The 26,193-nt window shown below is 38.0% G+C and overlaps 1 protein-coding gene across 1 annotated transcript in view; it reads right to left on the reverse strand.

The window, feature by feature from the left end:
- THRB (thyroid hormone receptor beta) overlaps window positions 1-13,970 on the reverse strand; it is a 210,695-nt gene extending 196,725 nt beyond the window's left edge. The window contains exon 1 of the mRNA XM_032408802.1: window positions 13,899-13,970. The gene's annotated coding sequence lies outside the window, so the exon portion shown is untranslated. The remainder of the gene's footprint in view (window positions 1-13,898) is intronic.
- Window positions 13,971-26,193: the final 12,223 nt, after the last annotated feature.

The raw sequence follows: 26,193 nt of genomic DNA on the forward strand, positions 1-26,193 counted from the left end.
TTTCTTTCTTTCTTTCTTTCTTTCTTTCTTTCTTTCTTTCTTTCTTTTTCTTTCTTTCAAGATTTATTCACTTGAGAGAGCGTACACAGGAGCATGAGTGGGGGGTGGGGCAGAGGGACTGAGGCAAAGGGAAAGAGAGTATCTCAAGTAGACTCCCAGCTGAGCTTGGAGCCTGACGATGTGGGGCTTGATCCCAGGACCCAGGAGATCATGACCTGAGCAGAAAACAAGAGTCAGATGCTTAACCGCCTGAACTACCTAGGGCCCCTGAGATTCTGCATTTCTAACAGGCTCCCAGGTGGAGCCAAGGCCTCTGACCCTAAAGCATACTTTGAGTAGAAAGGAGATCATCTCTAGGAAATCTTCCATCTATAGGATTCTATAATTCTGTGTTCCAGAAACCCATAGCTGACATAAGCAGGGGCAGATTCTCCTTAGGACTTGTGCTAGAATACTCCAGAAGTCATACTACCAGTTTTAGAAATTTATCTAGATAGGAGGATTTAGAAATTAAGTCTGGGAGTCTATCGCCAAATCATTTTAGAATCTTGCAGTGGATCAAAGTTACTATCTATTAGTTCTTTCAAATGTGGATTCAGCTATTTTGTTCCTAGAATATCTCTACAAATGAGCCCCTTTACACCCCAGCTGGATCTCTGATTATGCTGGATGCAAAACACATCTAAGTTTATCCAGTAACTAGTTACATAAAGCAGCTATCTTGAAGCGTTATGCAAAGAAGAATTTTGCTAAATAAATATTTGCTACTCAATTTATCTATTCTGTAAACACAAATGCTACAGTGTAAGGTTTGCTTAAAGTGGAACATATCTCTCTCATTCCATATCTGATAAGAATGAAAAAAAACAATTTATATTCATAGCAAACACAAAAACTCGCAGATGCTTCCATCACATCAATTGTTTATCAATTCCAAGTAAATATGTATACCACCCTGTCTTCGATGCTGATATTCAGCTCCTTTGTGTAGGTAAATTCTAAAAGAATGATGATGTAAACTAAATGGAAGTGAAAATGAAACTTATATGCAATCTTTTTAATGTATGATTTTGCTGCTTCTCTTGACTCTAGGCAGATGATGTTTCGCCATATGAATTGAGTGCTCTGCACATATCATATGCCAAATACTGTGCCAGGTGCTGGCAGGTGATGGGAGGGTGGTAAGGGGTGAGAAGACAAATAATTCCAGTCTCACCCCAGCCAGGCTCAACTGAGTGGGGGAAGATAGGCACCTGGCTAAGTATTTACAACATAATATGCCTATAATAGCTGAAGCTAACAATTATATGGCTCTTTTATCTGTCAAACACTCACTGTTCTAAGCATTTTACATATATTAATTCATTTAATCTTCATAGCAATCCTATGAGGTATTATCTCCATTTTATGGCTGCAAAAACAGGCAAAGGCAAGTTAAATGGTTTCCTCAGAGTCACACAGAAATACGTGGCAAACTAGGATTTGAACCTGGAAGATCTATTCTGGAGCCACTTTGCCACTCGAAGTGTGGTCCGTTGACCAGCACCGCGGGCATCACCCAGGAGCTCTGTTAGGCATATGGGATCTCAGACCCTACCCTAGACCTCTTGATTCTGAATCAGCATTTTAACAAGACTTCTAGGTGAGTGTAGATTATTAAAACTTGAGATGCACTACTCTAAACTGTCATAATATGCAACTTCTGGTAAGAGTCCAACCTCTACGTCAACCTTCCACCTTGGCCTGAAAGACTCATTCTGCAGGATTTCTACAATCCCCCAGACACCTCAAACACCATTCCCATGGGCACCAGACCTGCCTCAGTTTCACCCCATGTTGATCTGAGTTAAAAGTAGGTTCTTTCTACAGCAGACCAACTAGCACCAAACATTTCAGCTTCTTCACTGAGGATCTAAGGAGTCACAGAGAGGAGTCACTTCACTGAATATAAAGCCTTCTGTCATCTCTCTCTCCCCAGCCCCCCTTCCCACGTTCCTCCCCTTTGTGGAGTAATGGTCCAAACCTCCCCCTGTCTCCAGCAAAACAGTTCTACTTCCATCCAGATCCCTTGGAGATTTATCGTTCTACCTCCAAACACACTAGTCAGGGCATTTTCCCAAATAAACACAGTTCCTTCTCTAGAGGAATTCTGTGGCTTCTTGTTACTGGGTATCATTTGCCCATCTTTTTACAGTTAATTCTGTTATAACCTCTATTTTATTGTGAAATACACATACAGAAAACTGTACACATATTAAATTTTACTTTCAACTTCTCTATTTTTTTTTAAATTTTTTTTGAGAGAGAGAGTGAGAGCATGTGCATACTAGCAGGTGGTGGGGTCTTGGGTGGGGGCAGAGAGAGAGGAAGAGAGAATCTTAGGCAAGTTCCACATCCAGTGGGGATCCCAATGTGGAGCTTAGTCTCATGACCCTGAGATCATGACCTGAGCCGAAATGAAGAGTTGGACGCTTAACTGACTGAGCTCCCTAGGTTCCCTCAACTTCTATTCTCTTTAAATTTTCATGGAAAAAAACTCTGCTCTCCATTAACACCATATTAAATAAAAGTATGAACCATGTAATTTAGTAAAATGACCATAATTAGTAGCTCACAGATCCAAGATACAAATGAACTAAGGCCACTCTTGGACTAGAAAGCTCAAGGTCTACATATCTTGTTGGTTGCTAACTGGGATACATTGGATTGTCCATCTCTTAATCCCGATTACCAGGAAATCAGGGAGGTAAATGCTCTTAGAATAAGCATATTCCAATGCTGTGTCTATCTTGCTGAAAAAAATATATATATTACATTATTTTTGATTAAAACTGTAAAATATGTATGAGAATATTTTAGATTAAGCAGGAGCATCTAGAGAAGGTGAATAAAATGGACGATTGCAGCAAGCTCCTAGTTAGTCACGGTCTGTCTTTTCAGACTATAGATTAAACTCCCACTTCCTATGTCTGGCGGTCTGTCTTTGATCCTCTACAAGGCAGTAAGAAAAAGCAGTAAAAGAGAAAGAAGCCAAATATATAGTTTAACAGATGAATTCTGTTATTTATTAATTACTCCCATAAAAGGTTTCCTGTGAAAAAAAGGTTATACTAATTCCTAAAAGGTGGTCTCCAGATAATGTGAGAGGAGCGGCTCCCTCTGATACATTGATAACTAATGGTTGTCACGATACCTGCCATACCAGATGCTTCTCTCAAAGGAAGAAAACAACACTGAAAGAAGTGACTGGGCCATCCTCGATTCATAATAGCAAAAGAGTAGAGAGCACGCTTCCTACTGCCTTATGATGATCAGTCTAAGTATAACCATCCCTGCTAGATCTTCCTCATTGATGCATTTCAACTTCAAGCTATGTTAGTGTATCAAATGTTTAAAGTAGAAATAAAACCCTGTTTAGATGTATATCAAACCATAAGACAGCAATTGTCTAGTAATGAAACCACCCGTTGCCTACAACAACAGCAACAATGAAAACACAGAACAAAAACACACAACAACTGCTGAATGATGGAAATAGGTTTTAGGACTAGTGACCACCCTCTTCCTTTCTCCTCTTCTATAAACATCAGATCCTGCTTATTCATTTAGGCCTAATTCAAATTCTGCAGTAAAGGCAGTAAAGGCTTCATAGGTCACTGCAACCACCATTATCTCTTTCTCATAATATCTTGACTATGGAGTCTGCCCCATTCATTTTGCCAAAAACATAAATAATAATGAATAACTAAGGTTATTGTTTACCTCCACCTGCATATGTATCTCGACTCCCCAGTTAATTTTATGTTTCTTTGGGGAATATAATTGGTTGTGTTTTTTGTGCCTCCCACTGGTAATAGCCTGGTGTTTTGCATAGAGAAAAGCTTAATAAATATTTGACAACACTTTGCCCAAAGGGTGCTAGTAACTAGCTGTTCCATCTATTATTAATAAAAAGCACAATCCAAAACCAGAAATTATCGTGCATTGGTATGAGCTCACATTTCAAGAAAAAGCTGTCTAATCAATATGGTCTTCTTAAATGGTTGCCATTGAGGATATTCATGAAATAAGTAAACACAACACAGAAAACAACAGTTGCAAAAACTTGTGTTTAAACTAGGTAATTTGTCCATTTTGTGAAAGAGATGAACATTTTCTGATAAATTATTTTCTTCATCCAAGTGAAAGCTAAAGAAAGCCCTTCCCCATCTCCTACTTCTAACAAATGTATTTAGGAATTAAGAAATTTGAGTTTTACTTCTAGTTCAACCAAATACTAGCTATAAAACTGCTGGCAAGTCCTAGTGGCAAAAGTTTAAAACGTTCACCAGTAGATAATGGAACATTCTAGGTTCCAGTGAATTTTTCTAGCTTCTAATCGGACATGAATTTAGTATAGGATTTTAAAAAAGTAGACTATAAACTAATGTCAGAGAGATGAAGCAGTTTAAAAAAATGAGGTGAAATTGATAGTTCTGGGGGAAAATACCTAGTTAACTAGAGCCTCATCTCACACTATACACTCTAGTGAATCCCAGATGTTTTAAAGAGTAATTCTTTAAGGAAATTTAAAAAATTCAAGAAAATACAGCTAAATATGTAATTGATCTTTACATGGGGAAAATATTTAAGTGTGAAAATAATGGAAGAGATTGCAAAGGAAAGACTAATAAATTTATATGAATTAAATTTTGAAATTCTACAACAATAGATACAAATATAAAAGGAATTAATACTCACTAAGCAAATATTTAATAAGCATCTGCTATGTGTCAGGCATTTTTCTAGGTGTTTGGGAGATTATGCATATATATATAAACAAAACAGACAAAGGTTTGGATGTCTTTGCTGTTAAGGTGGCTATTGTAGTGTATAAAGACTGACAATAAAATAAATAATTCCCATTGTATGGGAAAAGGTGGAAAATGCTATGGGAAAAAAGAAAGTAGAGCCAAGGAGGGGGTGATCAAAGTGCCAAGGGCTGTGCTTGTTGGGTGCTTGAAGTTTTAAATGTGGTGGTCAGAGTAGACCTCAAGAGTGATACCATTCAAATAAACATACACAATAGGTACCCTTACCGGCTACCCTGAGGAATACTTGAGGGTGTTCTAGGCAGAGAGAAAGAGTAATGTGCCAGAGCAGAGACAAATGAGAAATTGGAAAAACCTATTTGTAATGCATGAGATTGGCAGAGATAAAATCCTTAATTGAGAAAAAAAGTTCTTAAAAATCAGCTTTAAAAAATCAATGTCCTGTAGAAAATAGACAAATGACATGAACAGATAATCTTTGGATAAAAGTCAATAAAAAGTGAAATCTTTCCAACCTCATAAGTAATCAAGTAACCTCAAAGCAACCTCACTATTGGGATATCCAGTTTCTGAAGATTAAATCATGTTGGTGAAGATGTGATGAGATTCTCTTCTACAATGCTAATGGAAGCACGAAATGATACAACCTTTTGTAAAATAATCTGGTTTATATTTATCAACAATCTTTATTCTAGAAATATCTCTTATGGAAATCATCAGATATTAAGACAAAATTTATGCATATTTACTACATCATTGTTTATAATGATATATAAATGATTAATACCTAGATACCAAACTGAAGTTTCCAGCCTAGGATGTATCTGTGAGAATTTGATGCCTCCGTATGAATGTTTCATAAACACCTCCAACTTCACATGTCCCAATCAAAGTCATCTTCTCCAGCCCCGACTCCAGCCCCCAAATCTCCTCCTCGTCTTATCTTTCTTAGTTCAGTGAATGGTTCCAACGGACTTCCATTGCATAAGACACAAACCCAAGACCCATCCTTGATGACTTCTCCCTTGCTTCCTGAATTCTATCACTCCCATGTTTTGTCAATTCTGCTTTTGTAATATTTCTTGAACCCATCCCATCCTCTTCATTCCCAGCAGAACTGCCTTAGTTCAGCTCTCATCATTTTCCACCTGGGCTAATTAATAGCTTCTTACGTGGCCCATAGTGGCCAAGTTCACTTCCATGCCATCTGTCACACCCTTGCCATAGGACTCTTTCTGAATATTAAACTAGATCAAATCACTACCTTGTTTAATTTTTTAAAAATGGTTCTCTACTGCTGTCAGATTAAAATCCAAATACCTTAAACAGACTTCTGTGACCTACCACCTGATCATCAGCTCTCTTGCTCCATCAGCCTGAATTCTTCACTCCATCTGTAATAATCATCTTACAAATTACATATCATGCCCCTTTGTCTTTTCATATTCTTTCTTCTGCCTGGCCCCCTACTCTTATTTTTCCTCAGACAACTTCTCTTCACTTTTCCAGACTCAACTGACATGACGTGAAATCTCTGCTTTTTGTTTTGATCAGTCTAAGTTAATATATCTCAAAGTTAAGTGTGCATCAGAATCCTCTGGAGGGCTTGTTAAAGTTTCCTGGGTTCCACCTCCAGAGTTTCCAATTTAGTAGGTCTGGGGTAGAGCCTGAGAATCTGCATTTTAACAAGTTCCCAGATGATGTAGATGCTGTGGTGCAGGGGCCCCACTTTGAGAACCACTTGTCTAGAGAATTCTTCATCAAGGCAAGTAGAGTTTGATTGACTGCTCATTTTTTCATTCATTAAACAAGTGTTTGCTATGTGAGTATGTGTCTATTCTGCATTTGGACTAGGCAGGGTATTCTGCATAGAGGTATAACGATGGTCTCTCTCCAGTAGGAAGAAGGCAGGACTGACTCATACAATTGTGCAGGTTGGGCATTGTGTAAATGGTGCTCACTGGATTATTACAGCTCAGCCAGAGGTAACAGTTCTGGAAGTCAGAGAAACAAACCAGTGGTTTACACAACAGTGTAACACATACCATGATACAAATATGCACAATGTTCTTTGAGACATGAGCAGAGCCTTCAAACCCAGATATGAATTGGGAACAAGGAGAAGACAAGGTTTCCTAGAGACTGTGATACCACTGTTCGGTCTGGAAAGGTGAAGAGGAGTGATTTGGGAAAAGAGTAGAGGGGGGCAGGGAGAAGTCGCATATGCAAAGACACAGAAGGATGATATGTGATTGTAAGTAGATTGTTAGGATGGAGTAAAGAATATGGAGGGCTCCAATCACTTTGTCTATGTGAAGGGCATTTGCTCAAATATTTTTTAAATTATGAAATACTGCACACATCAAAAGGTATATAAAACAATATTATAGACACCCATTCAGATTTGCTCTATTTGCTTTATCTCTCTCTTTATAAGAAATGAAACATAACAAAACACTAATGACCTATCTCCCTCTCTTTCCTCTCCCTCCCTTGTCTTGCCAAGGTAGCCACGAATTTACAGTTGGTGTGAATTGTTCCCATGTGTATTTTTATATTTTTACTATGTAAATGTATAGGCATTTACTTTTGATTTTTATTAAAAATTTTTTTAAAAGATTGATGTATGTATTTAAGTAATCTCTACACCCAGTGTGGGGTTTGAACTCATGACCCCGAGATCAAGAGTGGCATGCTTCACTGACTGAGCCGGCCAGGCACCCTGGCATTTACTTTCTAATGAGAGACGTTTTCCAGGATGTGACAGCAGAAATTACAACTTTTGCCTCAGCAGGATCCCTGAGAAGACAGCTAGAGTAGCAGGCAGCCCGAGCCCGACCAAACCTGCCCCTCTGCAACATGTGGTGGGTAAAACAGGGTGCACCTTATTAGCTTTACAAAGTGCGATCAAAGGGGGTTAAAATCAGAAAATCAAGTTACGCTTATTCAATGGTAGATGATTCTAAAAGCTAAAATGAAAAAATTATTTTTGTTTTGCAGCCAAAGATGTCTAACACACAGGATTAAGAGAGTTGTACTGAGAAACTTGGTCATTTTTGCTCAGCCCTGTTGATTACACACACGAGGGATGTGTGCATTTGTGAGTATATCACGCACCATGCATGCAATGGAGTTCCCAAAAAGCTATGCCAGGAGGCTCTGGTTCCAACCTACCAGCAACACAGATGTGCTTTGATTTTGTCATCTACAAAATGGCAAGACATTACCCGCTGTGCTCTGGTTTAACAAAAGGGATGTGATGACGACCTGGAGGTTACGTTCTTCCTCATTTGGGAGCTCATAATGAAAAGTCTATGAAAATATAGTTACCAAAGTTAGATTCTATTCCTCATAAAATTAAGGAAAGAAGGAAGTTGGGGTGGGAGATGGGGGGAGGGAGGCGAGAAGGAAGAAAGAAGAGTTGAAATAAAAACTGGTTTCTATCCCCATTCTGACTTTCCTACTTTCTCTAGCTTGGCTTCTTATGATAACTTCTTAGTTATCTTTACAGTTCCCTTTCCTCTCATCCTTTTAAAACCTATTATTTAGTCCCTTTTATTTTTCCTTTTTCTTTTTTTAGGGATGCCAAAATTTGAAGATCACTGCTATTGGTGTTATGGAGCCCTAGAAAAGTTTTATGTTTGTGTTATATGTGTGCATACATGTATTTATTTATGTATGCATGCATGTATTATGTATGCATTGCCAAGAGGATGCATCATAAATTCCCAGCCAATATTCTGTATAGACAAATACCATGTAACTTTTTTGTTTACCCAGATCCTGTTTCCTAGAAGTTTAGCTAAATGTCTTTCCTGAGTTGCCATTCCTTTATATGCATATGAATATACATAACATAAATAATGTATTTATATACATATACACAGCCCACACACACGTGTGTGTGTGTGTGTGTGTGTGTGTGTGTTTGCTGAGACACCATTTTGAACTACACAATTAATGAATATATTCTCTTTGGTCAATTCATTCTTCATAAATTCTATCACATCCATCTCTTCTTTCCTGTCCCTAATACAACCTCACTAATAAGAAGCTTATCACCACAAACTGAAGTCCTTGAAGCCATTTTTTGGGGGGCAGGAGGGCAGAGGGAGTGGGAGAGAGAGAATCTTAAACAGGCTCCACTCTGGGCTGATGTGGGGCTTGATCTCATGACCCTGAGATCATGACCTGAGCCCAAATCAAGAGTCAGACACTCAACAAACTGAGCCACCCAGACACCCCTCGAAGCTACTTTTTATTGCTCCCCCTTTTATTCATCATTCAGTTGGCTACAAGATCATTTCCTCTAAAGAACCACCCTGATCATTCCTCTCCAGAAGTAAAAAGCTTCTCATACTTGCCCAACTGTGACTAGGTCTGCCAGGTGCCTCCATGATATTCTTTTATAACCAAATTTCATTTTACTTCTGGATAGCAAAGTACCCAACTACATTTTCCAGATTCTTTTACAACTAGGAATTGGTAGAATGTAGGTAAAAGTTGTGGGGTGGGAATTCTGGTAACGCCTCCTAAAGAGGAAAAACATAGCTGTCGATGGGTGCCTTTCACTTTCCTCTTCCCATCTTTCCTGCTGCCTGAAATTTATACGTGAGGGCTAGAGCTCCAGCAGCCATCTTGAACCAAGAGGTAAGCTTAAGGATAAAGTCGTGTGTAAAGAATAGAAATACAGAAAGATAGAAGGTGCCTGAGTCCCTGATGATTGTAGAACTACCCCCTGTTGCTGTGGAGAGAAAAATACTTTTGAGCATTTGTCACTATTATTTATGGTTTTCTGTTATGGGCAGGCCCCAAGTAGTAGCTTATTCTCTCCACTAATGGAGCTATTTCTCCAATCCAGTCAATGTAATATTTTGATTAGTTTTGAGCCATTGCTTCTCTTCTTAAGACAGGGCTTACAGATAAAAAGACCTAAGTTCAAGTCCAGCCCTGCCACTGTGACAATTATGTCTTTAGGCATTGCTTCTGTTCATTTTGCCCTCAATTTTCTTGTCTGGGAACCATTAATATTGCACATTAAAGTGTTTGTTACTTTTCTTTCATTCTGTTTTTCAGTTATTATCCCAATGGCACCAATAGGAAAAATAGTTGAGGAAGGAAAGGGGGATAAAACTCAAATCAGGATATTGTCCCCATTAACAGTCCTTATAAGCAGCTGAATAGATGAAAGTTTCAGATTGCTGATTTTTAGTAGTCAATGGGAGAAACTATCAATAGATTGGACTTCAATTATTGACATTTTACCCTCATTCTCATGAATAACTAGAATCTGACTACACACATGTTGCATTGTCTTAAGACCACTTGAATGCATACATACATGCATGCATACATTTTAAGAATGTAGGCTCCAAGAGAATTCACTTTCCCCAAATCACTGGGATGGAGGAGACACACAATTTCTGTCTTCCATTTTCCATTTAGAAAAGTTGACTCTTAATGATGTGAAGAAACGGTTCCTTTAAAATGGGCATAAGATTGCAAAAAAAAGCACATTCTGCCCAAACTCTTAGATCGTGTAATTTCATTTTTGCTCTTATGCACATTAAACTAAATTGGTTAAATAAAAACCTTGCTCAATTAAATTTGATTCGATTAGGAAATTTATGCATGCAAAGCATGGAATGTGTTGGTTAAAATAGGTTCTGGTTATTTAAAATGTTATTTTCTATGGATGGTTCATTTTTGCCATGGCGTCATTAGTGAACTAAATTTTTGTTAATGTGGATCAATCTTGGGAGTTAAATAGGCCTTGGCCCTTTGTTGGGAAATCACTCAAGAAGTAGAGAGTTTGTCTGCATAGTCTCAAAGGCTGGAACATTTGAGCATCTTCAAATCCTTCCTGCTCCAGCTCCACATGACCCTCTCTTACCTTTCCTAACACTGCCATCATTTCCTTTTCAAAAACATTTTCTGGGGCATCTGGGTGGCTCAGTCAGTTAAAAGTTGGGCTCTTGACTTTGGCTCAGGTCATGATCTCAGGGTCCTGAGATCAAACTCCACATCAGGTTCCAGAAGCTCCTCTGCTCCTCTCCCTCGGCTCCTCCCTCCCCCCAAAAAGCTTCCTCTGACTGACTATAAGATAAATACCATATGATTTCACTCATATGTGGAATTTTTAAAAAAGATTTTTATTTATTATGTATGTATGTATGTATGTATGTATGTATGTATGTATTACGATGGGGGTGTGTGTGGGATGGGGCAGAGGAAGAGGGAGAAGCAGGGAGTCTGACACGGGGCTCCATCCAGGATTCTGGGATCATGTTCTGAGCTGAAGGCAGCCAACCAACTGACTAAGGCCCCCAGGCTCTCCCATATGTGGAATTTAAGAAACAAAACAGATGAACATAGGGGAAGGGAAGGAAAATAAAATAAAATGAAAACAGAGAGGGAGGCAAACCATAAGAGACTCTTAACTATAGGAAACAAACTGACAGTTGCTGGAGGGGCGGGGGTGGGGGGATGGGGTAACTGGGTGATGAGCATCAAGGAGGGCACTTGATGTAATGAGCACTGGGTGTTGTATGTAACTGTTGAATCACTAAATTCTACCTCTGAAATTAATAATACAGTATATGTTAACTAATTGGAATTTAAATTAAAATTTTTTAAACCATTAAAAATAAACACTAAAAAACAAAACATTTTCCTTCCTTCTGCCCACTTAAGGTTCTCATCAGGCTCTAAATGCAGATTTGGCTGCTGGGTCCCATCTGGCCTGGTCTATGTCCTTAGTTGCACTTCAACCCAAACAATTACCTTTCGTGTTACTGCAGGACTTCTAAAACACACAAATAGGAAAATTTAAGTAGGGTTGGCTCAAAGTATTTCAGGGAAAAGAAAGTATTTTTTTAAGGGTCAAAGTGCCTATTGCAAAGGTATAGGCACAAAGCCCATCATGTGAGAGTACTTGACACATGCCCAAAGCAGAAAGACCGAACCCAGAGTAGCCCTATTCTACAGGTGTCTCTTGAGCCCTGAATCCCAATCTCTGTCACCAGAAGTTCCACTCCGCTAAGATACGGGGGAGAGAATTTTGCATTTCACAGGTGATGGAAAAGCACTGAGATGAGGAAGCAAAGGATTAAAAAATTATGAAGGCTTTCTGGAGCATTATCACTAGTACATGCATAGTACATGTCAAAGCAATGCACGCATCTGGTACTGTGCTCAAGATTTCCACTCTGTGACTGCCCACATATCACCTTCTAGACACATCACAGGCTAGAAGATCCCAAAAGGTAGTCCGTGGCTCCACTGTCTGGTATTCTCTGAGAAATTTTATTCCCCCAGCTTTGGTGATTATTGAACAAAGAAAGTTCTGGAAGAGGAGCATGTCTCCTATCTTCTAAAACTGCATAATGACCTTAGAGCCCACTCAATAAATAGTCCACAGAGCTTTAAGGAAGTTCATTAGTATTTTCAATATTTAAGGAAGCTCATCAGTATTTCTGTATTAAATGCCTAATTCATTTATCTGTTTGCCTTATTTTCCCTCTTTGTTTTTATTTTTTGATGGAGGCATAATTTATAGACAGTAAAAAGCACAGAAAAGTTTTGATAAATGCCATGTAGCCCACACTTCTATAAAGATATACATTTCTATCACCCCAGAAGATTACCTTATGCTCCTTCCCAGTCAATGTCCTCTTCTCCTCGAGGTAATCACTATTTCGATTTCTATCATCATAGATGAGTTTTGCCTTTTCTAGAGCTGTATGAAGATGGATTAATACAGTGTGTACTCTTTTGTGGCTTAGTGTCTAATGTCTCATGTTTGAAGCGTGTATAAAAATCACCTCTTAGTTTCCTTATCTGTAAGTGGCAGGGATCACCTTGTAAGAATGATGTGCCAATATCCCTAGGAGTCGGGAGGTCTCCTGGGAATGGCGAGGGGGCCTGAGGAGTCACCTTGATTGGGGTGGGTGAAGAGAGGCTGAAGGGTGGGCTCTGCGGCAACCCTCCTCCCCTTCAAACAGAACAGCTGTACTTTTCCATGTCTTACAAATTGGGATTCCCTGGGAGATTTCATGTGGGAAAAGGGTTCTTTGTAAAAAAAAAAAAAAATGTTAGAGAACCGCAGGCCCAGGTGATCCTCACTGATACTTCTCCCTTGAACATTCTATAAATTGCAAATAGTGCTTTCTGATATGAGAGCTTTGACTGGCTCCCTTGAGGGAGGGCTGGGAGACAGAGGCAGCCAGACTGGGGGCCCCCAGGGAGGGCCTGGGCACTGAGCACTGTAATATTAGTAGTGGTTACCATCAGATAGCGCCACCCGGACTGAGGCGCCTAGACAATAAGCCAGAGGCCCTGGGCAAGGGGAGGCACAAAGACAGCATTCAGAAGACCCACTCTCACAGCTCAGGAGCATTTCTATAGACTTCACCAGACCCTGGCCCCGCGGAATGTCACCTGACAGCCAGAAAGCCATTTTTCACGGTTAGCTTTTAAACTGCTAAAAATAATAAACACAGAAAGGAAAGTGCTGACATAATCTTAACTGCAGAGACAAACTGAAACTGTTGTTATAATAATGTAAACAAACTGGGTTCCAAATTATAACCTAGCCTTCCAAACAGGCTGCTTGACATTACCAAACATCTGCGGACCAGCAGGAGCATTGAGAGCTTGTCTGGGAAGCAAGGGGATGTGCACTGCGCAGGTGCCGAGCCCTATCCCACGGGCTCTAACCCACCAATTAGCTACTCCTGACACTTTCTTTTAGCACCCAAGGAAAAGGCAGTTGGAGAGGGCTTCTAGATCTTTCTTGAGCACAACTTCCCCACATAACAAATGAAATACGGCTCCTCTCTCTCTTTGTCCGATTATTACTCTTCTCGCCCTAAATTAATTCTTGCAGACTTCCTTTTCTCCATTATGTTTTTCCAGCCCTTTTAATGTTTTATATTCCTCCTGAATACTTACAGAGGTCACAACTATGTTAAATAACAACAGCCACAATGCCACAAATTAGAAGGTAATTCCCCTAGTGCTAAAAAGTGACAATTAATCATAAAGATCACGAGTCTGCAAACAGCCAAGTCAAGCCTGACATCTGACCTTCTGATCCATTAAATCACGTGCAGAAGTTGGCACCCACGCAGGCCGGCCAATGGGAGGGAAACCGCAGATCTGGAAAAAAGGAAACACAAGAAGGTAAATAGAAGTGTTTTGTTTTTGTTTTTTTTTAAGTTCCCCAACATTTGTTTAATCTGCAACTGCTCTTCTATCTATGCTTAAATAGGGTCCGGTTTCAGAGTTGTCTCTGATTCTGAATAAATGCAAATTAGACTGAGATAAAACTCTCATTCCAAAGGGGAGATGGTTTCAGAGAAAGGAACTTGAGCACAGAAGTTTAATAACACATCATAGGCATAGGACAATGTTTGTGGATCCCAAAGACCTACTTTGCTGTGGACAAGACTCAGGAGCTTTGGACTGCCAGCCTGGGAAGATGGTTACAAGGCAAATGTAAATCTTAAACAGTTTAGAGATTTTGTGCTAACAAAGGTACGGCGGGCCTCAGAGCACGGTTCCCAGGATAGGTCTCAACCAATAGAATCAGCCATGCCTTGTGGTGAAATGACAGGAATTCATCAGGGGCTGTATCCGGGCTTGGAACTATGGAGCTGTCTAGATTGTGTTCAGTGTGATCATGCTGGGGATACTTCTCACACGTATAAACAGGTGAAGGAGACGGCCAAACAGACCGTGGCATCTAGTTGTTGAGCAGAAGATGGTTCGGAGAGTCTGTGTGAAGAATAAGCGAGAAGCTGCTTTTCAGTTAACTGTGGTCCCGCAATTTTTGTGGTTGTTGTGAGGAACTTAGAACTCAGAAAAACAGAGGTTAGTAGAGCAAATGTCTGCGTTCCTGCTGCCTCGAATAGACCATTGATAAATTTTGTCGTAGCTGCTTTTTTTTTTTTAATTAAAAAATAGAGAGCATAGGTATAATCTTGACAACCCCACTCTAAGGCCAGACCATGAATTTGTATTTTTCTAGTCCACTTTTTTTTTTTTACATTTACGTACAATATGCGTATCCAGGACAATGAACGGTGTTTGTGCATTTCAAATTTATCTCTATGATATGAATCTCTGTACATGTATATCTACCATTCTCCATTTTTGACTCGACATTGTCTATGTGAGAGCTAACCATGTTGGTCTGTCACATTCGCTGTAGCTGCCACATCGGATGAATATATGCTCAAGTCATTGTCTTTTCACTCAACACCCAACATTTATAGCACCATAAAAGCACTTGTTATATCATTAAAGTGATTGTTGGGTGTGTGTGGGTGTGCATAAGCATGTGCAGATGTGTGAGTTTCCTCTGTGGTGGACTCTGAGCTCCTCAGGATGCTGTTGTGTCTTGTTTTCACTGTGGCTCTTTTACTCCATGACTCCAAGCAGAAGGGGCGCTTGGTGTGTTAAAAGGCAAAACAGATTTGTTAAAAATTGATCGGCTTGTTATTCATTTTCCTCCCTCTTAAAACAACAGGACGGAAGACTTTGGGGTTGCATTTATCTGCTTTCATCAGTCTCTGTCCATTGCTCTTGTAATAGACTTTAAATCCTAAGCCATCAATATCACCTCACTGTTTGCTAGAACATCAGAAAATCGGATAGCACAAGGCTGAAGACCAAGACATTTTTAAGAAGTGTATTCTGAAAGCGTTCTCAAAGAATAAATGGACAAGCCCAGGAAGAAGCTAGTGTTTGTAACTGTCATTGTGGCTTTATGTGAATATAAGTAACTATACACCAGTATCCTTGACATTGATATTTAAAAATATCAGTGCCTTTTGTAGGAAAATACCATTTATTTTTTGAGGGTATAAGTCTGATTTAGATTTTAAAGAATATATGTGAACCTGACTCAGTGAAAACAACCTAAAAATTCTCACATCATGATTCATAATAATAAGCATTTTATACATAACCTTTATTAAGAACATTTTGTGGGCTGGGTTGTGCTAATCTTTTACCTAATTTCACTTAGTTTAATCCTCACAATGATCATATGACCATTTTTCAGATGAGGAGAGGAGAGGCACGGGAAGGTTTAACATTTTTGCCCAAAGTCAAACAGTGAAGAAGCAGCTAGCCAGGAATTTCACCCCGGTAGTAAGATATCATGAATTACTAAGAACAGGCCCAGGTTTTAAGATAAAACTGCAGAGAAGGAAATTGAAAAACAATGCGACTGAGGGTGCTTCCAAATTTTGCCATAATCCCTACAGAGAGTATCTCTTTCATCGTGTGCCTCAAACCAAGAACAAACCAAATTAGAGTACTCCAACTAGACAAATTCAAATGATTTCTCAGTGATGAAGGAAATTTAAAGTAGCAAGATCAAGCCCCAGACCTTTCCAACTTAAACATACCCATTTTTAATTCTTCTTCTCTTTAGAAAACTGGGGGCCATGAATTTGTTCATGGCTCAAAGGAGCCTGCCCAGTTGTTTACATGAGATTCAAAGCAAAAATGAGAATCCCTGGGACAACTTTAGCCTAGAATGTGTGCTCTTTACACACTTTTAATTGGGGCACAAATATATTAACAGTGTGGTTATTTTGTACTTTCAAAAGAATCTGTTTTGTAACTGATTCATGTTTATATTTGGAATATATTTATTTCTAGGCATGAAACAGTTCATTTTGTTGAGCCATCTGACCTGAGGTGAAGTTGGCACGATTTCCCGTGACTGCTCCCAATTAATGCAAATTGAAGGTTAAAGGATAAATAAAGTTCCTTTAACTTGGTTTATTAATATGTTATTTATAAATGGCTCTTTACTTGGTCAATTTCTTTTTCAGTCAGTAACTATGTACAAATGAAACATTCCGAACAAACGAGCAAAAACACCATGTGTATTTTATTGCAAAGTTTTTGTTTTAAAAGGGTTAATATGGCAAAAAAAAAAAAAAATAATAATGTCATCCGTCTATTTATCCATCTCTTTAGTGTCAGTTCTGAAGTCTGGGACAGACTATTCTGCATTATGGCCTACATTCTTAACCCCTCCCTGTACCTACCTTTTTGTCATGTAACGTTGCACTGAAGAGTCTGAATCTAGTTTACTGTCCCCTTTGAGTCTGGTTTTGGCCATATGACTTGCTTTGGCCAGTGCAACATTACCAGGTATGCTGCTTGTAGCAGTCTGAAAAAGTTCTTGTTATGCTCATGTGTTTTCTCTTGCTTCCCTGTGATTGCCATGAGAAGATGCGTCAGCGAGCCTGTCACAGCTGAGAGACACCGAATGAAGTTGACTCATGTCAGCTGTCTCTGCCAAGGCTATCCTGGATCAGCCTAGACTAGTCAGGCCGTGTGAGTACGAGAGCCGAGGCAAGATGAGCAGAGCCACCTAGTTGACCTCCAGCTAACACACATGAAGGAGTGGGCGCAGCTGGAAGCTGAAGAACCACCCCGCCAACCCTGAGACTCTTAAACTTATAAACGCCAATTGTGTCTAACTATTGAGTTTTGAGGTAATTTGTTACTACCCCAAGTAACCCTATTCAATGCTACTGTGTACTAGATAACGGATACCGGACGTACGTCTGGTTCACTTAAAAAAAAAAAAAAAAAAAGATGCCCACCTTGAAGATGGTTTAAAATTAGGTAATAAAATTCAGCAAATATCCACCAAATGAGCTGTTATCACTCAGGGTTCAACCAGGAAATTATAAATTGGTCTAAGCATTTTTTTTTTAAAGATTTTATTTATTTATTTGACAGAGAGCGAGAGCCCGCATAAGCAGGGGGGAGTGGGTTAGGCAAGCTCCCCACTGAGCAGGGAGCCTGATGCGGGGCCCAATCCCAGGACCCTAGGAGCTGAAGGCAGATGCCCAACTGACTGAGCCACCTAGGCGCCCTGGTCTAAGCATTTAAACAGAAGGACTACAATGTAGGAAATTCATCACGCAGGTGAAGGGAAAGATGTGAAGGCCAACGGGAGAATGAGGTGTGCAGGAACTGAATAATTGCAGGAAATCCTTGAGCTACAGGGCAAAAAAGAGTATCAATATTGGGGTCCTGGGGCCAAGGTCACCCAGCAGAAGCTCAAAGGGCCTCTCTAGTTGGAGCCGAAGCCCTAGAGGAGAGACACAGCCTTCATCTAAGATACTGTGTGAGGCAGGGCGTGTAGGGGAAGAAATACCCTGGCTTCTTTCTTCCTTCAGTCTTCCATTTTCCCTCCAGGGCTTTCCAGGGCTGGAACCCAAATGGAGGCCAACTGGACTCGGACCAGGCCAGCACAACCCTCTGGGGCAAGCCTCTCGTAATGCAAGGGATGGAGCTGAGGGCAAAGCGGAAATACATCACCACGATGTGCAAGACACTATACAAGGTGTTACTCAGTGCTGAGGGCTACATCGGCGGAATACTGAGAATCAGAAAGACTGGGCTGGAAGGTTAGAAAGGGCCTGGCAGACAAAAAAGTGGGGGAGAGGATGTTCAGGTAGCAGAACTGTGGAGGCAAAGTGCGGGCAGTACTGGTGGAAACAGCACGTGTGCTGGTTCGGCGTAGAAGGCTGTGCATTTGGGAGGAGGAGGCAGGGGTGGGGAGGGGACGATGGGGCTACAAAAGTGAGAACTTGAAGGAGTCTGGATTCCAATCAGACTGGACTCCTGTTCTGAAGACAGCAGGAAATAAGATGATTCTAAGCAGAGTAACATGCGCGTTAGGAGCGTTACTCTGATAGAGATTGGAGGGACATAGATTGGAGAGAGACAACTAGACTAGGGGTTTTTAATTAAGTGCAGACCTCAGAGAATTCACAACCCTTCTGAACAAACTGGCAGGACTTTGTGTGAGCATTCAGTTTTCCGAGAGATGGTATGTAGCTTTCACATGGCTTTCAGCGGAGCCCATGACCCCTGATCCTATCAAAAATGGTAAGCACAGCAGCAGGGAAGCGATCTCGAAAGCTCCTATAAATACTTCTTTTAATGAAGATCAAAAATTTAACAGTAGCAGTGGTAATGGAAGGAGGAAACAGGCAAACATTTATGAGGCACTATCTAAACAAATAATCTACATGAATGTGAACAGAAATAAAATGAGAATGAGAGATGCCAAAGGGTTTAACTCTGGGCTAGATCTGTCTGCTGCTCCTTTCCCTCCGCATATAAAACAGAGAAAAGCAATCCATGCAACCGAGATACCATCCATGTTCATCACAGATATCACTAATCAAATGCAGCCTTTCCTTATTGCTGAGTCTAAACACCATCTCCAAATCTTTCTCAAATAGCACCCCAGGCAAACCACTGCCTTGTTCTTCAGAGCAACTATTTTTATTCATTGTATTGACTGTTCTTTAGTTTCATATGGATGAATTACCAATGAATGGATATATTTGGAAGAACATTTTACATACTGATATGATCTGTGTATATGTATTATATGCATATTTCCCACATTTGGGAAACTTACTTATATACAGTTGGGCCATTATCTAGATGTTACCCAAGTTCAAGAGTCTATTTAATGTTAACTTAAATCAATTAACACAGATTTAAATAAAGCTGAATGGGGGGGGAACTTGGATCCACGAAAACTTATTTTATTATGAAATTATCATCATAAAATTTTGAAATTAGCACATTATTACCATCAATTACTAGTATCTTCACTGGTAAATTCTTAACCCCAATCACAGGCAAGTAGGTGTATAGTATTAGCATGAGCCATCCTCTTGTCAGTCTGGTGACCTTTGGTTTGGTATCTGAATGGCACTATGGTGGTTTTCTCACCTTGGGGTGTTTTCTAGCTGACATCTGCAAAGAGGTGTCGTTATCAGAGTTACTTTCCATATAGGACCATAATAAAGACAGATTCAGAAAAGCCAAATTTTTTTCTACTTGGAGTTTTTGTTTGTTTGTTTTGCTTTGTTTTTTAAAGGAGATAGAGGTTTATTGACTACACTGCAAGGGAACAGAAGGCAGGACAGCAAAGGAGAAACTGTCTGCCTCTTTTCTACTTGGAGTTTTGATCAGCAAGAAGATAATTACTATCCATGTCAATATGAAGACTTTCTCTGCTCACCTCAACCCCAAACCCCAAAGTCTGATCTGTTCAATTCCAAGCAACTTTTGGAAAATTGTCTATATACAAAAATATTCCTAGAAAAAAAAAACCCATCTCTAAATGTAAAATATTCCTGGCAGTAATTACTTGACCATGACCCACAATAAAAGGTATGTTTTAATCTGCAACACAAGTACATAAATATAGATGTGCGTGTATATATCTAACTAAAACAGAAGTCTTACAAAATAATATTCTTCTGTCTTGCACTTGGATATTTTCTATTCCTTTCAACTCTATCTTTTTCTATTCTGTTGTATATACTATTTCATTACAGAAAAGTTAGCAATGACCTGCTAAATTGATTTCATTACCCTCTAATAGGGCACAGCCCACAGTTTGAAAAACATTACTGTAGCAAAATGACTAAAGTACTCTAACTTTATTCACCGATGTAAACATATTCACAAAAGACCAATCCTGAGCAACCGCAGGGGAAAAAAAAATCTCTTGGCTCTCTCCCTGGCATCCTGGATGAAGCCAAGGTTTGCTGGGCCAACTTTTGTACTTCGCGGTTGACAATGACTGCAAACTGAAAGGCAGAGATCAAATCCTCACTCTCCTGCTCGACACATCTCTTCCGCTGGGTAATTTATACTGTGCAAGTATCAAGCTACTCAATTTTGCTGTCATTTACTGTTCTTTTTCCAACAGCAATGGAAACACAGGATCGGTTTACTGTTGTCTCTCTTTGGTAGAATTAGATTATTCTCCCTCCTGCCCCCTTAAACAAAGATGGCATTCATCACCCCAGAGAACCACCCCCGGAGGATCTCCAAACAAAGCATGGCAGGGAAGCCGCTACCCATGAAGGAGCAATAGCAGAAGCTGGGCATTGAGGCTGTCAGTCCAGATTCTATACCAGAATGAACTTGGTGATGATTCTTTCGATTGAGTGAACACAACTGTAATTGGAGCAACGTAATTAACAGTAATAACAAACAACAAAAGAGACCGTAAAAGGCTATATATCTCCAAATCCAGTGGTATCTACCAAAAGAAAGCTATTTATTCAAAATAATTAAACTCCATTTTTTCTAAAAGGAAAAAAATAAACAAATATACAAAATCATCACATCAGAGATCCTTTGGAGGCTTTCTTGCCTGTACTGTGGTATTGGAATTATTCTTTCTTACATGTGACTTCTTTGACATTCATTCACCTTGATATTCATCTGCTTACTGTGTACTCTCCCCCCACACCTTTACCCATTCAACTAGTAAAACATTAGTGAGTGCATTAAAAGCCTGACGTTTTTCATGTTCTTTTATTCAGTATTTCTACTTCTCAGAATTTATCTTAAATAAATGATTATGGCTATATACAAAGCTAAAATGACAAGGATGTTCATGTGGTATTATCTATAATAGCAAAAGACTCAAAGGATACAATTAATTGCCAGAAGATGTAATCTTTGGGTTGTTGGATTATTGGTGATTTAAATTTTATTCTGTATACCTACCTCTATTTTCCAAATTCTCCAAAATAAAAATAAAATAAAAGATTAAAAATAACACATCTGTGCTTAGTACTGAGACACTAGTGAATCTCCAGGTAGAAGATTTTCACCAGGCCAAAGGATGCACATATTTTATCATGCCCTGAGACACCCTCTAGTATTTACCTCACTTCCTCAATGGTAAAATGGGCCTGATAATAATACCCAATTCATAAAGTTGTGATGAAGAGTAAATTCAATAAATCAAGTACTAAAATATGTGAAGTGCTTAGAATTGTGTCTGGCACATATAAACATGATATATATTAGCTGTCATTGTTATTATTATACCGGCCCAAGAAAGTGGAAGACATTTTTTTTTTTTTTAGTTCCATGCTGAACCCAATGCAAAGGCCCAGGAAAAGATGGGTTTGTCCCAAATGCCCTCAAACTTATGCTCTGCATTTGGAGAATCAAAATGCGGCATAGGGAAACTTTTGGTGGTAATGGATATGTTCATTTTATTGATTGTGGTGATGTTTTAACAGTGTATACATATGTCAAACTCTACCAAATTGTATATTTTATATACATTCAGTTTATTTTATATCAATCAGACCTCAATAAAGTTGTTTAAAAATGAAGACAAAATGAAGACTTTTTCAGATAAGCAATTCTAAGAGAATTTTCTACCAGCAGACCAACGTTAAAAAAAAAAAAAAATTAAAAAAAAATTAGGTAAAAGGACCAAAAAAAAAAAAAAAAAAATCCAGATGGGAACTTGGAAATACAGGAAGGAACGATGAGCAATAAAAATGGCAAATGTGCAGCAAATCTAAATGAATATTAACTCTTTAGAACAATAATTGTAATTTCTTATCATTTAAAAATGTATGTAAGATTGAACTATAAGCAATAATAACACAAAAGGTGGGAGGGGTAAATGGAATTAAAATGGTCTAAGTCCCTTACATTTTCTGGAAAGTAGTCAGTCACAGTTTATATTATACACCAATAAATTAATGATACAATTTGTAATTTTTAGTGGAAGCACTAAAAAAAAAGTAAAAGAATATATGACTAAGAAGTCAATTGAGACAAAGCACCTTATTAATTTAAAAAAAGGAAACAAAGGAGAGGAAAATAAACACTAAACAGCTGGGACAAATAAAAAAATCAAAGAGTAATATCATAGGTTATAACCCCAATATATCAGTACTTGCACGAAATACAAATAGACTAAACACTTCAAGTAATATACATGTACTAAATTGAAAAAAAAAATCCCAGTTAAATGCTGCTTAAATGAGACACATTTTGGATATAAGAACACAACATTTGAAAGAGAAAAAGGATTGGAGAAATGCATATAAATTGTACTTATATCAGACACATAAACTTAATGATAAGAAATATTGCTAGAGATACAAAGGGATATTGCATAATGATAAAAAAAAATCAATCCATAGGAAGACATAACAATTTAAAATCTGAACACACCTGATAACAAAGTCTCAAAATATATAAAGCCAACATGGGTAAAACTAAAAAAAAAAAAAAAGTAAGCAGATCCACCATCAGAGTGGAAGATTTCAATGTACCTCTATCAGTAACTGGTAGAATGTTCTTTTTAAGATGAATTAGGATATAGATCTGGATAATGTGATTACTAAATTTGACTTAATCTATTTAGAACATTGTGACCAACAACTATAGAATACACAGAATGCACATTAAACATTTACCAAAATTTAGCATTTTCTGGGCAACAAATAAACCTGGAAAAATTTCAAAGATCAAAAATCATATCGAGTATGTTCTCTAACCACAGAGGAATTAAGCTAGAATTGATAATAAAACAATAACTAAAAAAATCACAAATGTTTGAAATTAATTAAGCTGTATACTTCTAATTACCTCATGGGTTAAGGTAAAGTACAGTGAAAATTAAACAATATTATGAACCAAAATGTGAAGAAAACATGACATATCAAAATATGTAAGCTGCTTGGGGCACCTGGGTGGCTCAGTTGGTTAAGTGACCAACTCTTGGTTTGGGCTCAGGTCATGATCTTGGGGTCCTGGGATTGAGCCCCCGTGTCAGGCTCTGTGCTCAGCAGGAAGTCTGCTTGTTCCTCTCCATCCCCCTCTGCCCCTCCCCCATCTTCTCTCTCCCTCTCTCTCTCTTTCTCTCTCTCTCTCTCTCTCTCTCTCTCTCTCGTGTGCACGCACACACACACACTCTCTCTCTAATAAATAGATAAATAAAATCTAAAAAAAAAAAAAATGTGTAAGCTGCAGCTAAAAGTGTCCTTGGAGGGAAATGCATATACTTAAATGCATCCATTAGAAATAAAGGAAGCCTGAAAATTAATGACTTATCTATCTCATTAAGTCATAAAGACAAAATACCAAATTAAAGTAGAAGGAAAAATAATAACTAGAAATTAATGATATGGAAAACAGAGATGTAATAGAGAAAATAACCCAAGCCAAAAATTTCTTCTTGAAAAATACTAACAAAACCCATGAGCCTGTAGCCAGGTTAATCGAGAAAAAAGAAGAGGAGGCAAAAAATTACAAATATGGAATAAAAAAGGGCTTCACTATAGATTTTAGAGACATTAAAAAGATAAGAGGATCTATGAATACCTTATGGCAATATTTGAAAATATTGATGAAATGGATAAAACACCAAAAAAAATTTGCCCAAACAGGAAAATAAACAAGAAAATAATAATAAATGTGAATAGTCCTATATCCTTTAAGAAATTGACTTTTTTGTACTTAAAAATTTCCTCACAAAATATTCTCCAGTCCTGAACAGCTTTATTGGTGAATTTTACCACACACTTAAGGGGAACACCACACCAATCTTACATAGTTCATCCATAATATAGAAAAAGAGGGATCATATCTCAATTCATTATATGAAACTCATTTTATGAGGTCAACATAATCTTGATCCCATAACTCAGCAAGAACATTACAAAAAATAACTTTACAAACTAATATTACATATGAATTTAGGGGAAAGATACTAAACAAAATATTAGCAAACTAAATCCTGAGATGTTTTTTAAGTGATTCACATTATGAGCAAGAGGAATTTATTCTAGAAATAGAATGTTGGTTTAAAATTCGAAAATCAATGTAAAGCATCCTATTAACGAAAAGTGGAAAAAAGCATATGATTATCTCAATGGATACGGAAAAAAGCATTTGCTATCATTCAAATCTATTCACGATAACCACTCTCAGCAAACTAGGATTGGAAGGAAACTTTCTCAATCTGATAAAACCTATAACAAATATCTTACTTAATGATAAATATTGAAAATTTGCTCTTAGACTAGGAAACATTCAGAGATACCTTCTATAACCATCTTTATTAAACATTATGCTATGGGAGGATGGGTTAGCCTGGTGATGGGTATTAAAGAGGGCACGTTCTGCATGGAGCACTCGGTGTTATGCACAAACAATGAATCATGGAACACTACATCAAAAACTAATGATGTATTGTATGGTGATTAACATAACAATAAAAATGTAAAAAAAAAATTATGCTAGAGGTCCTAGCTACTGCAATAAGGAAAAAAAAAGACTGAACAAAAAGAAGAGATAAAAGCACGATTATTCTCTGACATTATAATTTGTATGAGAAAACCCAAAATATCTACAAAGAAATTATTAAAATTAGTAAGTGTATTTAGCGAGGTCACTGGATATAGCATCAACATATACAATTCAATTGGATTGTTATATAGCAACAACAAACAGAAAATAAAATTCAGTAAATTATAACATTTATATTAGCATAAAAACATAAAAAACCTAAAAATTAAATCTAATAAAAAGATATGAGAGACCTCTACACAGAAAACTACACAACCTTACTGAAAATAAAAAAAGAAGGTGGGAGTACACAATTATAGATTGGAAGAATCAATATTGTAAAGAGATTGATTCTCCCCAAATTAGTTCAATATAATCCCTATCAAAATCACGTAAGTATTTTTTAGTGGAAGTTAGCAAACTAATTCTAAAGTTTATGTGGAAAAGCAATGAGCCAGAATGTTGCCAAAGCAACACTGAGAAAGAACATGTGAGGACTTAATACTACCAGTTTCAGTATTATGAATCTACATTAACCAACATAGTATGGTTGACACAAGGATAAACAAATAGATCAAAAGAACTCAAAAGAGAGTCTAGAAACAGACCCACCCATATATCATCATTGATCATTAAAGATAATACTGCATTGCAGCAAGACAGGGATGGCTTTGAATAAGTAGTGGTAGGTATCATTTCACAGGACACAGAAAAATCAATTCCACGTGGATTGTTGGTCTAAATGTAACATAGGTAAATGTATTAATGATTTTTAGGTAACAAAGATTTCTTAAACATGCCACAAAAAGCACTAACAAGAAAGGAAAAAGGAGATAAATAAAGAAAAAAGAAACAAAATAAAAACAGAAATGAACAACAATAAAGGAAAAATAAGTAATTAAAGTTAGGAATTTCTGCTCACCATAATGAGAGAAGTGCAAAATAATATTTGCAATATATATGGCTGACAAAGGAATCATATTCAGAATATATAGAAAGCTCCTATAAATCCATAAGAAAAAGGTAAACCAATAAAAAATAGCCAAAGACTGGGTATCCTCACAAGAGAGGATATTCAAGTGCAAACAGGCATGTAAAAAAGTGCTCAACCTCCTCATTTATCAAGGAAATGCAAATTAAAAACACAAGGAAGTATCTATACACTCCACTGGATAGCTAAAATAAAAAATACTGCCAATAC

The sequence above is a fragment of the Phoca vitulina genome, unplaced genomic scaffold, assembly GCF_004348235.1.
Source record: "Phoca vitulina isolate PV1807 unplaced genomic scaffold, GSC_HSeal_1.0 scaffold10, whole genome shotgun sequence".
NCBI classification, from domain to species: Eukaryota; Metazoa; Chordata; class Mammalia; order Carnivora; family Phocidae; genus Phoca; species Phoca vitulina.